Source organism: Bos javanicus, chromosome 11, assembly GCF_032452875.1.
Source record: "Bos javanicus breed banteng chromosome 11, ARS-OSU_banteng_1.0, whole genome shotgun sequence".
In the NCBI taxonomy this organism is placed as follows: Eukaryota; Metazoa; Chordata; class Mammalia; order Artiodactyla; family Bovidae; genus Bos; species Bos javanicus.
In genome coordinates this window covers 1,146,741-1,163,964 of record NC_083878.1, presented here as the reverse complement: position 1 = coordinate 1,163,964, position 17,224 = coordinate 1,146,741, and the positions used below count along the sequence as shown (strand labels likewise).

Sequence of the window (17,224 nt, the reverse complement as noted above, 5' to 3'; positions counted from 1 at the left end):
GTCCTTACCCTGCCTTGTTCTCAACAGAAATTATATCGTTTATTTCTCCCATAAGTTTTCCAAAGCAATGAAAGCATCCGCTTCCCCTTCTGGGCACAGGTGGGACTCTCTGGAAACCATGGTGTAGAACAATCCCTCTTGTTAAAACAACTTACAGACCTGGCCTCTTGTGTATTTTCCAGTTATCCCAATTTGTTTCCAGGAGGAGACCTGAAAACTCTTTCCCACGATGGACATTATGATTGATGCTTCTAGTGTTAGCATACCCAGGTGAGGAATTAGGTCCCAATGAGTATCAATAAGGCTTCCCTGGTGGCTCAGTGGTAAAGAATGCACCTGCCAAGCAGGAGACTCGGGTTTGATTCCTGGGCCAGGAAGATGCCTTGGAGGAGGAAATGGCAACTCAGCCAGTATTCCTGCCTGGAAAATTCCATGGGCAGAGAAGCATGGCAGGGCTAGAGTCCATTGGGCCATGAAGAGCTGGACGCATCTGAGCACACATGCATGAACTCAACTTGGATCATACAGAGAGGGTGATGAAGTGTAGCCAATTTTCCACTCGTTCAGAAACAAACGACCTCATAGACGTCTGAGAACTGGAAGATTCTTTAGTAAATACTCAGTCCACTCACTTCTTTGATAGGAGGTCATAGGACTCATCCAGGGTCGCACAGCTGGTTCAGTGGCAGAAGTGAGCGTGGAAGCCTGGTGTTCTGGTTTGAAGGCAGGCTGTCTATCACATGGAGAAGGATGTCATCTGTAGAACTGGTGGGTGAGGGGGGGTCATGCACACCCTGTTCCGGAAGGTTCCCTCTATGGGCTCCTAGACATTTCAGTTTAACCTTTACATGCCTCCAAGAAAGACCAGGCACCTTCACTCCATCTTCTCCAAAGCATGAGAACCCCACCCCAGTACAGCCAGCCACACAGACTGTTCCCAGCTGCAGAAAGGCCAGTCCCTGCTCCCTGTCGCAACTCCACAGATACGATCGAGGGTTGGGGGATGGATCGCGTATTTATGGCGTCTGGCAGATCTCCAAGGAAGGTCTGTTTCCAACCACCGAGGAAGCAAAGAGCAAAACAGACCTGTCGGCTCAGCCACATTGTTGTCAATCTGAGCACGTGTTTTACATCAAGAGAAGGGCTGTGGTCAGGGTAGAGGGAGCCAAAGGGAGATTCAAAGGTTCTTCAGCTCTCAAAGATCTCAACCTCTTCAAAGTTTCAACCCTCAGAGCACTTGCAGGGTTTCATTCCACTCAGCAGACGCGTTTCTGCCCACACGCTCAGGTGCCACGGGCATGTGTGGGGAATCGGCTGCAGTCCAGAAGGACAGCTACAGGAAACCGGATGGTTGCCTCTCTGCAGATACTTTCCCAAGAGGACGTAACTTCTTCTTTGGGATTTGATAAACTCCTTGAGGGCTTCCCAGATGGTGCAGTGGTAAATAATCTGCCTGCAATGCAGGAGATGTGGGTTTGATCCCTGGGTTGGGAAGATCCCCTGGAGGAGGAAATGGCCGCCCACTCCAGTATTCTTGCCTGGAGAATCCCATGGACAGAGGAGCCTGGCACGCTCTATGGGGTCACAAAGAGTTGGACATGACCGAGTGACTTCAGATTTCCTTAGTTTTGCCTCCATCTCCATCTTCTGTTCTTGGATTCCATCCAGGACATCATATCACGTGAAGTGGTCCTGTCTTCCTAACCCTCTCTTCATTGAGACATTGTCTCAGACTGTCCTTGCTTTTGACCTGGACATTTTTCAGGAGCACTGGTCAGGTATTTTGCAGAGTGTTCCTCAATCGGGATTCGCCTGGCGTTTTCTCACGATTAGGCTGGGATTATGGATTTCTGGGAGGAAAACCCAGAAGTCAAGTACCATTCTCATCCCATTACAGCAAGGGGACATGCATTCAAGACGCCTTATTACTCTTGATGTTGACCTTGATCTTCTGGCCAAGGTAGTGTTTGTTGGGTTTCTCTAAAGCTTATCTTATTTACTTGGCTACTTTGGGTCTTAGTTGTGGCACGCGGGATCTTTGTTGAAGCTCATGGACTCTCTAGCTACGGCGTGTAGGCTCAGTAGCTGTGGAGCATGGGCTCAGTTGCTCCGTGCATGTGGGATCTTTGTTAACCAACCAGGGATCGAACCTGCATCCCCTGCATTGCAAGGTGGATTCTTTACCACTGGGCCACCTGAGAAGTCCTTCAAGGTTCTTTTTCTCTCTTTCCACACTGTACTCTTGAAAGGCAGTTTCTGTGTACAGGAATTCTGCTCCACCTCCTTGGGGGCAGAGGATCTACATTAATTATCTGAAATTCCACTGTGTGGGAGATTTACCTATTCTCCATCTGTTTATTCATATTATCAGTATGAAATTTTCCATATTTATTTTATATTGGATTATTTATAATCCAAGACTATTTTATTGCTCACATTGTTTCAGCCTTGGCCCATGGGAGCTCTTTCTCGCAAAGGCTGTGTTCCTTGGACACGCTTCCATCATTGCCTGTTCCATCATTGTGCTGTCTGCTTTTCTGAGCCCTTACTCTCTGACCCCAGAAGATGCTTCAGGCTCATCCTGCCCATCCCAGAAACAGCCATTTCTCCAAGAAGTCCTACTCCCTTTTACTGGAGAGTAGTCGTAAAGCCTAAGACCTGGGCACTAGGTGCGCCTACTTGCTACAGGGATGGCATTTCTTTCAGCACTTCTTAGCTGACAGAGCAAGTAAATCTGGGAATCGGGACTTGCCTGGTGGTTCAGGGGCTAAGACTCCATGATCCCAATGCAGGGGGCCTAAGTTCAGTCCCAGGTCAGGGAACTAGACTCCACACGCCACAACTAAAGATTCCACATGCCGCAACTAAGACTCAGCACAGTAAAAAAATTAAAAAATTTAAAAAACGTAAGCATGGGTATTTATACTAACCCATATCTATAAATGGGCTTCCCTAGTGGCTCAGATTGTAAAGAATCTGCCTGCAATGCAGGAGATGAGGGTTCAATCCCTGGGTCGGGAAGATCCCCTGGAGAAGGGAATGGCTACCCACTCCAGTATTCTTGCCTGGAGAATCCCACAGACAGAGGAGCAGGTTATAGTCCATAGGATCACAGAGTTGGACATGACTGAGCAACTAACAATTTCACTTTTATATCTATAAATATGTTGTATGTGTCCATCTGTATCAATATTAAGCTAAACATGAGTCCCTGTGGAGGTCTACATTGCTAATCCACTGCTGCATAGATCATTTCAGCCTCTCCCCCTGGCCTGTCTGTAACCTCCCACTCCACTGATGAGAAACTTGGCTCCCAGGATCCGCCATCCATGTATCTAACTCTTCAGCTTCAGATTTCCTGACTCGCAGCTTCATTTCCCATACTCCCACGGTAACAACTTTCGTATCTCAGATTCCATTACAGGGACACATCACTGTTCATCTGTTTACTTGTTGCTATATTTGGGGACTGGGCTTCCCTGGGGGCTCAGAGGTTAAAGAGTCTGCCTCCAATGCGGGAGACCCGGGTTCGATCCCTGGGTCAGGAATATCCCCTGGAGAAGGAAATGGTAACCCACTCCAGTACTCTTGCCTGGAGAATCCTATGGACGGAGAAGCCTGGTAGGCTACAGTCCACGGGGCCGCAAAGAGTCAGGCACGACTGAGCGACTTCACCTTCACCTTCACCATATTTGGGGATTGTTTCTAGTCTTGAGCTATTCAAAGCAAAGCTGCTAGGGCTTCCCTGGCAGTCCAGTCAAGTTTAGGACTTGGCCTTGCAATGCAGGGGGTGCAGGTTCGACCCCTGGATGGGGAACTCAGATCCCACGCGCTTCCTGGCCAAAGAACCCAAACATAAAACAAACAACATTGACTCTACAGAAACAGAAACAATGAAGACTTTAAAAATGGTCCACATTAAAAATTAAACATTTTTAAAAAGTAAAGCCACTGTTAACATTCATGTGAGCAGACATGTACTTTCATTTCTCTTGGGCAAATATGAAGAGTAGAGTGGCTGGGTCACAGGGCAACTGTATGCTTATTTTTCTAAGAAACTGCCCATCTGTTTTCCACAGTGGATGTGTTATATTTTGTGCCCACGGGCAGTGTATAAGGTGGCAGCCCCTCCACATTTCAATCAGTATTTTAAATTTCAGACATTCTAATCGGTGTGGAGTGTTATCTTGTATTGCAGTCTACACTTTATTTTCTAATTCCCAATGATATTGCGCTTATTTGGCCTTCATACATCTTCTTTGATGAAGTGTGTTTTCAATTCTTTTTCGCATTTATAAAATTAGGTTGTTCTCTTATTACTGATTTTGAATTCTTTTTTTAATATTCTGGACGCAAATCTGTTGTTAGATATGTGACTTGCAAATATGTTCTAGTGTATGGCTTATCTCTTCGTCTTCTCAACAGTGTCTCTCACAGAGTAGAAGTCCTTAAATTTTATGAGGTCCAATGAATCCAACTTTTCATATGTCATGCTTTTGCTGTCAGATATCTAAAACCTTTTTGCCTAACCCAGAATTTCAGTTTCAGTTTCAGAGGCTCTCTGACTTTCTCTTCTGCCTAGAATTTTCTTCTGTATTTTCTTGTAGAACTTATACAGCTGTAGGTTTTTTTGTTTTTTGTTTTTTTAATTTAAGTGGAGGATAATTACTTTACAATATTGGATGGTTTTTGCCATACACCAACATGAATTGGCCATGGGTATACATGTGTCATGCCATCCTGAACCCCCTCCCACCTCCCTCCCCACCCTATCCCTCTGGGTTGTGCCAGAGCCTTGGCTTTGGGTGCCCTGCTTCATGCATTCAACTTGCTCTGGTCGTCTAGTTTACATAGGGTAATGTACATGTTTCAGTGCTATTCTCTCAAATCCCACCCAGCTGTAGGTTTTAAAAGTTGACCTATGATTCATTTTGAGTTCATTTTTGTATACGGTGCGAGATATTCATCAAAGTTCAACCTTTCATGCATGTAGATATTCGATTGTTCCAGCATCACTTCACTTGTTTAAAGAGTATCTTTTTTCTACTGAACTGCCTTTGCATCCTAGTTGAAAATCAACTGATCTACTTCTAAAACACAGATTCTGTTCTGTTGATCCATCTGCATGTCAATACCACATTGTTTCATTCTTATAACTTTACAATAAGATCTAAAATCAGATAGTGTTAGTCCTCCAAATTTGTTCTTCTTTTTCAAAAATCCTTTAGCTATCCCAGGTCTATTATGTTTTCTTTTAAATTTGAGGATCAGTTTATCAATTTCTAAAAAAAACCCACATACACACACACAAAGTCTTTGAGGATTTTTGACCGAGATTGCATTGAATTGATTTATCAACTTAGAGAAAAATCATCTTAAAAATATTGAGTGTTGTGACCCAGAACATGTATATCTTTCTATGTATTTAGGTTTTATTTCATTCTTCTCAGCAATACTTTGTAGTTTTCAGCATGTGCTGTGCTCAGTTGCTCCGTCGAGTCCAGCTCTTTGCAATCATGGACTGTAGCCCGCCAGGCTCCTCTGTCCATGGGAATTCTCCAGGCAAGAATACTGGTGTGTGTTGCCATTCTTTTCTCCAGGGATCTTCCCAATCCAGGGATTGAGCCCAGGTCTCCTGCATTGCAGGCGGATTTTTTATCATCGGAGCCACCAGGGAAGCCCAATAACACTGTAATGGGTAGCCTATCCATTCTCCAGGGGAACTTCTGACCCAGGAATCAAACTGGGGTCTCCTGCATTGCAGGCAGATTCTTTGCCAGCTGAGCTACCAGGGAAGCCCAGTTTTCAGCATACTTTCAAATCTGTTGCCAGATTTATTCTTAAATATTTCCTATTTTTTAGATTACTATCAGTGGTCTTTTTCAATGTCTGATTGTCCATTCCTGGTACATAAAAATGCAAGTGATTTTCTTATTGATCTTAGATCCTGCCCATTTTGGACTCAGTTCTAGTAAGTTTTTGTAGATTCATATAGTTTTGCCATATTTGTTTGTTTCATGCAAGAGGATAAATCTGGTCCCTGTTACTCCATTTCACTATGATTAGAGGTATGGAGGCTCTGCTTTTTGAAAAGTGTGTCTACTAAGATGAGACAGGGCATGGGGAGAGAGGTTGTTTGAAGTCAGGGTACAGTGTCAGCAAGACCCAGCACACATCGGAAATCATGAGTCTAGTCTGCTCTGGCTGAGGCCCACGGATGCGGAGGGTATTTCTCAGAAACCTCTGCCCTGGTAAGTAAGAGTAAGATATGTGAGGTCTCGGTTCGGGAGTGCCCTCTGCAAATGCATGTGTTAAATCAAAGATGATTTAGTGTCCATCATTAAAGGACACTTCCCAAAGTATGGGACATCCATGCAACAGAATACTCTCCAGCCACCAAAACATGTCAAATAAGCTCACTGGCATGGAAAAAACACTTGTGGTCTATGACAGGATTGGATTTTAATGCTGCATAAATCACTGCAGATGGTGACTGCAGCCATGAAATTAAAAGACGCTTACTCCTTGGAAGGAAAATTATGACCAACCTAGATAGCATATTGAAAAGCAGAGATATTACTTTGCCAATAAAGGTCCGTCTAGTCAAGGCTCTCATTTTTCCAGTGGTCATGTATGGATGTGAGAGTTGGACTGTGAAGAAAGCTGAGTACCAAAGAATTGATGCTTTTGAATGGTGGTGTTGGAGAAGACTCTTGAGAGTCCCTTGGACGGCAAGAAGGAGGTCCAACCTACTCCATCCTAAAGGAGATCAGTCCTGGGTGTTCATTGGAAGGACTGATGCTGAAGCTGAAACTCCAATACTTTGGCCACCTCATGTGAAGAGTTGACTCATTGGAAAAGACCCTGATGGGATTGGGGGCAGGAGGAGAAGGGGACGACAGAGGATGAGATGGCTGGATGGCATCAGCGACTCGACGGACATGAGTTTGAGTGAACTCCGGGAGTTGGTGATGGACAGGGAGGCCTGGCGTGCTGTGATTCATGGGGTCGCAAAGAGTCAGACACGACTGAGCAACTGAACTGAACTGAACCATTTATCACAAACCTGGGCAGTGTAAAGCAACACCCATTTATTATCTCACAGTTCTGTAGGTGTGGAGTCCAGGTAGGCTCACTGGCGTGTCTGCTTGGGGTCCCACAAGCTGAAATCAGGGTGTCAGCTAGCCTATGCACTTATCCTGAGGTTGAAGGGAAGGATCTGCTTACAGACGCTTTAAAGTTGGCAGAATTCAGTACTCTGTGACTCTGGAGCTGAGGTCTCCATCTCCCTGCTGGCTGCCAACTAGGGTCTTTCTCAGCTCCCAGATGCCTCCCCTGTTGCCTTAGCTTGTGGCCTCACCTTCAAAGACACCAATGGACATCAAATCCCTCCTATGCTTTGAGTCTCTCTGACTTCTCCTTTTGCCTTTAAGGGCACATGGGATTCCCCCTGGAATCTTCTAGACAATCCAGGATCACCTGCCTATATTAAAATCAACTAACTAATAACCTTAAATTAAACCTACCAAGTTCTTTTGTGCCAAGTAAGGTAATCTTTTCATGGGCATGGTAGCTCATGGTATTCATAGTTCTGGGGTTTAGGCATAGAATCTTGGGGGGCCAATTTTACAATTCTGCATTATATAGTTACCAACTAAAGCCAGATATGATATAGTATGTGCAATATTATGTTTTTGTAAGAAAAAAATGCAATAAAAAACCATGGGTTATATTTATTTTCTTCTTTATCCTTGGTTGTTTTTTTTTTTTTTTACAATAAACACATATTGCTGGATAATATGAAGAGTTTACACAACACTCAAACCCATAAAACTTCACTGGCAAGATGGAACTCAAGGTATATTTTCCCACAGACAAAAATGTTTTGGGGTGACTAGAGTCCTGTGACATTCCACAAAAGACGTAATTCTAAAACTCCATGCTCCATGGATTATTTCTAGCAGGCACTAAATGCCAAGTTCTAATCAGGATGCCAAGAATAAACGACTCTTACTCCCTCATCCCCCAAACCCTAAGAGGCATCAGCGGGCAAGGGGGCTGGTGATCAGAAGCTATTAATATATGAAGAGACCATGCTCTGATGTCGCAAGAACACCTGCCTCAAGAAAGGAGGCGGTGGAGCCCCTTACAGCATGGCGGCACTGGCGCTGGCCTCGCTGCTGTTCAGCTGCTCAGCCGTGTCCCGACTCTGCAACTCCATGGACTGCAGCCCTCAAGGCTCCTCTGTCCATGGGACTTTCCAGGCAAGAACACTGGACTGGGTTGCCATTTCCACCTCCAGAGGGTCTTCCCAACCCAGGGATCGAACCCAAGTCTCCTGTGTCTCCTGCATTGGCAGGTGGATTCTTTACCACTGAGCAACAAGGAAGTCCAGGAAAGCCCTGGACTTGTGTGCATGTGTGCAAAAGCGTGTGCATATTAGCAAATGAGGGAGTGTGTGCATGCAGGGCTGGGAGCTGCAGGTGATCTGCACTGACTTGGGCTATCTCTTCCCAAGAGGAGAAACGTCTGCTATGCAAATTCTTGTATGAGAATACGGGTTTTACTGAAAATAAGGAACCTGCAGAGGCATGAGAATTTATTTTACGACTTTCCACTCTGTAATTCTCTCTTCATCCCGGATGGGCCCTCCTGGAGCAGCCACTTCCACCTCCCCCCAGCCGCTGCACTCCCCATCCTCACTCACTGCACAGGCTTGCTTATTCTCTCTCTAGCTCATTTGGTTGGTTGGTTGGTTGGTGGGGACTCTTTTCTCCATCCTCTCTTGGAGCATTTCTCCATGATCTCCCTGCCCCCAAACGAGAAACAGCCTTTGATGTCCTTTGGTGATGAGTGGTTAAACACTGCAAATCATGGTACATCTATCATGGAATAGCCCTCAGCAATCCAGAGGGAGGTTGGGTATCCATACACCCAACAACGTGGATGAATTTCCAGAGAGTTACGGTGAGCGAAAAAGACATACGGACCACGACCCCATTTATAAAATATTCTTGAAATGGTAAAATTATAAAAAGGGAACAGACCAGTGGTTGCCAGGGTTGAGGGAGAGGAGGGAGTGGGTTATAAAAGGGCAGACTGAGAGATCCTTCTGGTGAAGGAAATAGAACATACCTTGACTGTGGTGATGGATACACAAACGCACTCATGGGATATAACTGAACAGAACTAACTGCATGCATGTGCACCTGTGTGTGCACACACACACCAATGAATATACATAAAAGTGCAGCGATGTCAGTATTCTGGCCGTGATATCTTACTATGGGTCAGCAAGATGTTACTTTTGGGGAAGCGGCATTAAGGGTACACAGGATTTCTCTGATTTATTTCCTACAACACATATGAGTTTCCAACTACCTCACAATGAAACTTTAATTGGGAAAAAAAAGTGAAGGATAAAGAAAGATTTTTCTCAGGCAAACAAAAACAGAGGGCGTTCATTGCCCGGAGATGTACCCTGCAGGGGATGCTAAAGGGGGTTTTTCAGGCAGAAGGAAAGTGATGGAGGTCAGACACTTGGAGCTGCAAAAGGCAGAGACGAGTGTAGAAGGAGGAAGAAATGGAACTAAAAGAACATCTTTCACTTTTCTTATTCTCTGTTGATCTAAATTCCTAGCTGTGACTCTGCAGCTTTCTTCTTAGACTTTGAAGCTAATTCTTTGGGCCAGTGTCAAGCATGTTTCCTGAAAGCTTGCAGGCTTCAGGCAGACTCTGTGTTCTTAGGCCCATGGCAGGAAGACACAAGGGTCTCCCAAGCGTGCTGCAGCTTCTCCCAGGCATGATCCTCCTTCTCCCTGAGGAACCATGACAGTATTTATGGGAGGGGGCCCACTGAGCCCTCAGCACGTGGATGCTCTCCAAGGCCACTCGCAGCCTCAGTTCTGCCTTTTAGTGCTGTGTGACCTTCGGCAAGTCACTTAAGCTCTCTGGTTCCAGGTTTCATCGTTTCTGTGGTGGTTGTGCTGGGCCTTCACTGCTTTGCAGGGGCTTTCTCCAGTTGCGGTGCGGCAGAGCTACTCTCCGTTGGCTGGCTTCTCCTTACGGTGACTTCTCATTGCAGAGCACAGCTCTAGGGCGCGTGGGCTCAGCAGTTGCGGTGTACAAGCTTAGTTGCTCTGCGGCAGGTGGAATCTTCCCAGACCAGGGACCAAACTCGTGTCGCCCGCACTGGAAGGTGGATTCTTATCCACTCTACCACCAAGGAAGTCCCAGATCTCATATTTAACAGTACTTTTCCGGGCAGTGGTGGCAGTTATAAGATATGGGATAGAGCCTGCCACATAGGTGCTAAAACATGTTCCTCCCTTACTAAGATGTATATGACCGTTCCTCCTACTGGGTAGACAGCTGGCACTCATGGAGGAGATCCCATTCCTTGACAAAATTCCTGTGTGAGGCTACAGTGCTTTGTCCTCTCCTGAAAGCCTGTCCTTGGCAGGGAGGCAAACATAACTATCAGTTATCCCCAACATAACTTCTCAGTTGTCCTCAAAACTCAGGCTGGGGACTAGCTTCATGGGAGGCCCTGAAGTTTAAGGAAGCAGTTCTAGACCCAAACCACCTAAAGAAACAGCCACCCTGACACCTCCCTCCTCCCCAAACTCCTTGAGTAGAAGCCTTGTGCTACCTTCTCAAAGCTCCAAAACCTTGGCAGCTTGATTTTAATACAATTCTACAGTCCATTCTAGAGACCCAGCAGTCAGAATAGCATCTCTAAAATGAAAATCATTTTTCTAGGTTCCATATATATATGTATATATGTATATATATATGGGTTAATATATATTTGTTTTTCTCTTTCTGACTTACTTCACTCTTTATGACAGGCTCTAGGTTCATCCATGCATGCTCTGTCGCTAAGTCATGTCTGATCCACATCTCTACAAATGACCCCCTTTTGCTTCTTTTTATGGCTAGAAAAATAGCACTGATGAACTCATTTGCAGTGCAGGAATACAGATGCAGACAGAGAAAAGACGTGTGGACACAGAGAGGGCAGGGAAGGTGGGATGAATTGGGAGAGCAGTGCTGACATATGTACATGACCAAGTGTAAGATGGAGAAGGAAATGGCAGCCCTCTCCAGTGTTCTTGCCTGGAGAACCCCACGGACAGAGGAGCCTGGCGGGCTACAGTCCACGGAGTTGCAGAGCCGGCTATGACTGAGTGACTGACCCTGTGACATGGGTGTACAGTAGCTAGCTGCGGGAAGCTGCTGTGTACCACAAGGAGTTCAGCCTGGGGCTCTGTGATGACCTAGGGGAAGGGGGTGGTGGGGTGGAAGGCTCAAGAGGGAGAGGATATATGTGTATTTATAGCGGATGCACTTCATTGTACAGCAGAAACTATCACATTATCAAGTAATTATGTTGCTGTTCAGTCACCAAGTTGTGTCCGACTCTTCACGACCGCATGGACTGCAGCATGCCAGGCTTCCCCGTCCCTCGCCGTCTCCCAGCGTTTGCCCAAGAAAGCAATTATACTCCAATTTAAAAAAATAAATTAATAAATAAAATGAAAATCAGGTTGTGTCAGGCTTCCACTCCCTAAATCCACACAGTGGCTCATGCTGTACTTGAAACAAGAGCTGCTCATCAGGAAGGCTTGTTCACAAAGCCCGAGACCTGACACAGCCTCCTCTCCCTCTGCTCCTCTGGGGGCTCACATCATTCCAGCCACCCTCACTTTCTCTCTGGCTTTCAAATCCACGAGTGCCTCAGGGCCTTTGCACTTGCTGATTCTCTGCTTGAACTGCTCTTTCCTTGACCTGAGCTTATCTCCAGTGTCAGCAGGCAGGCTTCCCTGACCTTTGTCTAAAACAGATGCCCTCCCTCCCCCGCAGCAGCCTTCTCTCCCCTCTCTGTTTGTCCCACGCACTCCCCACAATCTGAAAATGTCACATCATTTACATATTTACTTGATTTTTGGCAGGGGGAGGGGGGCTTCTAATTTTTGCCTGTTTCCTCCTTCAAGAACATCAGCTCTGTGGGACGAGGGACCGTGACCCTTTGGACCTAGTATCCAGATGTGGGCCAGGCATGTGGTGTGGGTGGTTTCTAATACTGATTTGTAAGTGGAGAACTGTTCCTCCCCTCCTGGCACAAGTAACTCATGCCTGCATAGGCTCCTGATCCCTGGAGAACCATCAGTGGATCCCAAGCCATTCCCAGACCACACTCTGGGAAGCTTGCCCAAGGGAAATGAGCCCACGACCCCAGACAGTCATGTCTGGTGTTAGGGCCCAAAGACAAAGACTTTTCAGGCCAGGCTGGGGGGCCCAAGGCAAGAGATGCTGAGTAAGGGGGCACTGAACACGTCACCCCCGCGTGGGTCGCATGTGCAGTCAGGTAGCCAGGTTGTTTGGGATTAGGGAGCGCTGCCAATTCAGCTGCCACTAAGGCAAAGGGATTGTACCTGGGGAAGATTTATTTTTCCTGCTCCATATCTCATGTCACCCTCACGTCCCCTCCCCTTCTCCCGCTGGCTGAGCTGCACACCACTCCCTCCGTGGTCATGATACTTCAGCCAAGACCAGAGCGACTCCCCACGGCCCCCTGCTCCCCACCAATATGTACAGATGTCTGGGTATCCAAGGAGGAACATTTGTCAGGAGGCTCCAGGAGACAGATGACTATTCCATAAAGATTTCATTTTTGTTGGAGTCCATCCACGTCTCTATATTGTCATAAAAAGTCAATAGGAAACTTCCATTTAGAAAAAAAAAAAAAAAGAGGCACAATTAAAAAGAAATAGGGACAGCTCCAAGAAAGGTTGAAGATTAAAGACCGAGAGGCCCAGGGCAGGCAGGGGAATTTTATGAGCTACCAAAGAAAGAAAAACACACCACACAGAAAATGTGCCCAGCAGAAACTTGTCTTGGCAGCCTTAGCTGAGTCGAGCCGGCCAGTCTGGAGTGCTGATCTCTGCAGACCCTAGCGTGGGGGCAGGAGCTTGGGGTCTGCTCAGGGTGCAGCTGTGTGCCTGGCCTCTAGCTGGAGAGGGGCTCGGACCCCCGAGAAACACTGCAGCTGCCGCTGTTGGGGGCCACTGAGGCATTAGACCTCTGAAATGGTAGAAACATGCCCACCTGGGAGCCACAGAGGTCAGCAGCCCGAAGCAGATTAAACCTTCGTAGGTTCAGAATCTAGGACTCTTCTGAGATGCTCTTGAATTAGCCCTCATGGAATTTTCCAGATTCCAAGAATATGGAGTTAGACTTCCTCAGGTTTGAGAGACTGAATGTACAAATGGACAATGACCAGGCCAAATATAAAAACAGAACTCTGGGATTTCCCTGGTGGTCCAGTGGTTAGGACTCTGTGCTTCCACTGCAGGGGGCACAGGTTCGATCCCTGGTTGGGGAACTAAGATCCTGCATGCTGTGGGCATAGCCAAAAAATTTTTTTAATTAAATAAAAGCAGAATTCTGCCCCATAACCTATAGCAACCTGCTCAGGAAACCAAGCCCTTATTCACAGCCAACAGCCCAGGAAACCAGCCTGCTCTAAGTCAGACTCACAGGAACCCAGATTGCTGTTTTGCTTGACAATCCAGGAAGATAAACAGTCATTGCTGTAACCATCAAAATGGCCAGGACTTGATGAATCACTGACAGCTTCTCTAATTTTTGTCCCCACATCCAACTTAGGACCAACACGAGAAAGCCAGATAAAAGCCCTAATCAATTACACAGGATATCCAGTCCTATGTAGCCTGCCTCCGGATCCAGTATGCCAACAGCCTCCAGATCCACTGTGCCAACAGCCTCCAGACCCACTGTGCCAACAGCCTCCAGATCCACTGTGCCAACAGCCTCCAGACCCACTGTGCCAACAGCCTCCAGATCCACTGTGCCAACAGCCTCCAGACCCACTGTGCCAACAGCCTCCAGACCCACTGTGCCAACAGCCTCCAGATCCACTGTGCCAACAGCCTCCAGACCCACTGTGCCAACAGCCTCCAGATCTACTGTGCCAACAGCCTCCAGATCCACTGTGCCAACAGCCTCCAGATCCACTGTGCCGACAGCCTCTGATCCCTTCTCACCCCTCCCTCACTATAAAGCTTTCCCATCCGCTTGCCTTTGAGTCTCTGCTACATGCAAGTGATGGTGGCTGACTCCCTTTCTCTAGCAAGCTCTGAATAAATTGGCTGATCTTCGAGTCTTCCCACAGGTTAAATGCCCCTCTCCCACCTTATCAGATCACTTCCAGACTCTGAGCCTCTGTCCGGGCATCTCAGTCATGAGTCAATGGCAGTGAGGTTGCCTCCATGGCTGGTCATAAAGGATTCATGAGGTCATTCATGTATGGCTCCTGGCAGGATACCTGGCATACAGTTACTGCTCAATGAATACTGACCATCATTTTTATTATGACGTCATTGCTCATCACCCTTCAAGAACCTTAGAGATGATCTCCTGGAACTGTTCTGATGACCAATCTGGGAAGAATGAAAGCTAAGTCAATTGAGATTCATTGGTTTCAAGCCTTAAGTTAAAGTGGAAGCTTGGAGCTTGGTGCAGCCAGGGAGCAGCCAGGGCTCTTTGGAGAGGAAGCTGATAGGACCTGGAAATTCGATATCTCCACTGAGGTGGGTGGAAGGAAGCCAAAGGGACTTCTATCTACAGGGCAGGATTTAATACTAGGCTCTTAACCAACTCTGTGGATTATGCAGGGATTATCAGGCCCATTTTACAGATAAAGAAACTGAGGCTCATAAGAGGTTAAGTGAATCTCTCAGTCACATGGGTACGTCTTGAATCCTAAAGTGCTTGGGATTAGAATAAGCCAGGGAGAGGGAGTCTTCCCATAGAGTGTGGAGACCACAGAATCAGAGGCAGTGCAGGACAGGGAGAGTGTCAGTAGGTCCCAGCAAGGGTCCTGGCAGAGAGAGCCCAGTGGCCCAGACAGACCAGGGCGACCAGACATGAGGAATGGGCTGCGGCTGCAATGGGTCAGCCTTGGTCTCTTGTGTGGGCTTCTGGGCAGGACTGGAGGGGACAGGGTGAGCTCCTGAGCAAACTCTCATGTCAAAGAGCCAAGCTCAAGGGAAGAGGCTAGAGGGGTTCAGGAACCAGACCAAAGGCAGAGGGTGGATTTTAGAACTTGGCTGCAAGGCCAGCCAATGACCTAGATGACATTCAACTTACTAAACTGGCTCTTGAACTCCTCTGCACTAAGACAGGCCCTGCCCTGAGGTCCAAAACCTTGATGACCTGCAGGTGCAAACAGATGGCTGTGGCTGTGCGGAGCTGAGCAGATGAGCCCAGAGGCCAACCTCACTCGAGTCTGTACACCCACACGCATTTACAGAGCTGCACCAATGGTGCTGATCAGTAAGCAGGGAAGACACGACAAATGAATGCCGTCCTAGAACCAGCCTGGAAGGATATGTAGGAAACTGGTAACGGGAGAAGAAAATCAACCTTCGGATCAGAGTTAGGGGGCTTTTGGTGCTTGAGGATTTTTACAATGTGTATATATTAACTTTCAAAAAATAATTATGACAAAAGACTACCCTCGTTAATGAGGATGAAAAAAATTATAGAGTTGAAAAGACAGTTGAGAGACCAAGAAAAGACGTTGAAAGACAGTACAGGGACCCAAACCACAGTCTAGGAGGTCCATCTGCTCTGTGTCTCAACACCCCTACCTGGGCATGCGGACAAGAATTGTGTGTCTTTGGCTCCAGCAAGAAAAGCCTGGATGAACAGCATGTACAGGCCAGGGCCAAGGGGGCAGGGGGTAGCTAGGCTTTCCTTTCATCTTAATAAATGGAAAATTGGGACCCCTTTTAGCAATTAGAAATGTATAATAAACACAGAGAAAGGAAGCAAAATAATAATTGTAAAAACGATGATGGCTCACATTTATATAGTACTTTCTATATCAATTGTAAATGTGCATATGTGCTCAGTTGCTCGGTCATGTCTGACTCTTTGTGACCCTGCAGGCTGTAGCCCAGCAGATTCCTCTATCCATGGGATTTTCCCAGAAACAATACTGGAGTGGGTTGCCATTTCCTTCAACATGGCAGGTCCCGTTTAAGAATTTCTTACATAACAGCTGGCACTCCCCTGATGGTCCAGTGGTGAAGACTTTGCACTTCCACTGCAGAGGGCATGGGTTAGCTCCCCAGTCAGGGAACTAAGATCCTCTATGCCAGGGGTAGGGGGTAGAATTTGTCATACATAATAGCTAATACAATCCTAATAATGATGAGATAGGTACTATTATTGTCATATTTTACAGATGGGGAAACTGAGGACCAGAGAAGCAATTACCCAAGACCACACAGCCAGTATGTGTTGCAGCTGGGATTAAGTCAAGTATTCTGGCTTCAGGGCCCACACGTATTTTTATATGTGTCCTGATAAAAGAAATTTTCACATATTGAAGCATGGGGAAGTCATTCTGCCTTATACATGAGTTAACCTGAATCTCATGCTATCATAGCCTGTTTGTGGCGTATCAAACATACATTGTATATATACTTTAATTATAAAAGAAAAAGGTTCATTGGCCAGAAGTAAAGGATGTCTATGTTAAAAATAAAGATCAAATCCTCTCCCTGCAATGCCCATGTTTGTCCTCCTTGGATGATATGACTCATCCCAGGTGCCAAGGCCATATTGACTCACTTTATACATGTTGATCTATTTTTTTAAAACCTTGACAGACTGTATCCATGACTCGTTTAATGTTCTTTGTTCTGACAACATATTAAACTGCTGAAAACCATGCTTCTCCCAAGCAGATCCTCTGAGAGGTTGTCTTCTGGGCTATAACAGTCCTCAGTTTGGCTCAAATAAAACTGTTTTTGATTCTGATTACAGATTGTTTATCGATTATTTCTGTCAACAGTCCAAAGCATTCAGCTTCTCAAATCCTTTTATTTGAAGAGCTCAGATGAAAGCAGGGGGAAAAAACACACAATTCACAGATCCAAATGGACTGGCCTGAAGTCTAAGAGGTCCCCTGGCCCTGTTTTCACCCCACATATAATTCCTTAAGAGACGGTCCGAGTGGATCTGAAGCCCCAGCGGGAATCGTCTACCTGGCCCAGAGGACTGCAAGGCCTGGATGGGGAACAGACCCCTTTCCCATCTTACCTGTGAATGCCCCACCCTCAGGCCTGGCATCCCACAACTGGAGAGGCCGCCGGCCTGGTCTGCCTCCAGCCTTGTTCTCTGGATAGAC

At 46.6% G+C, this 17,224-nt stretch overlaps 1 long non-coding RNA gene and 1 other non-coding gene across 4 annotated transcripts in view; one reads left to right on the top strand and one right to left on the bottom strand.

Moving 5' to 3' along the window:
• The window catches only part of LOC133256648 (uncharacterized), a 195,123-nt gene that overhangs the window by 82,337 nt on the left and 95,562 nt on the right, over positions 1–17,224 (bottom strand). The gene's annotated exons all lie outside the window — the stretch shown is intronic.
• TRNAG-UCC (transfer RNA glycine (anticodon UCC)) lies at positions 13,315–13,387 on the top strand. Its single transcript has one exon. It is a non-coding gene; the product is annotated as a tRNA-Gly (tRNA).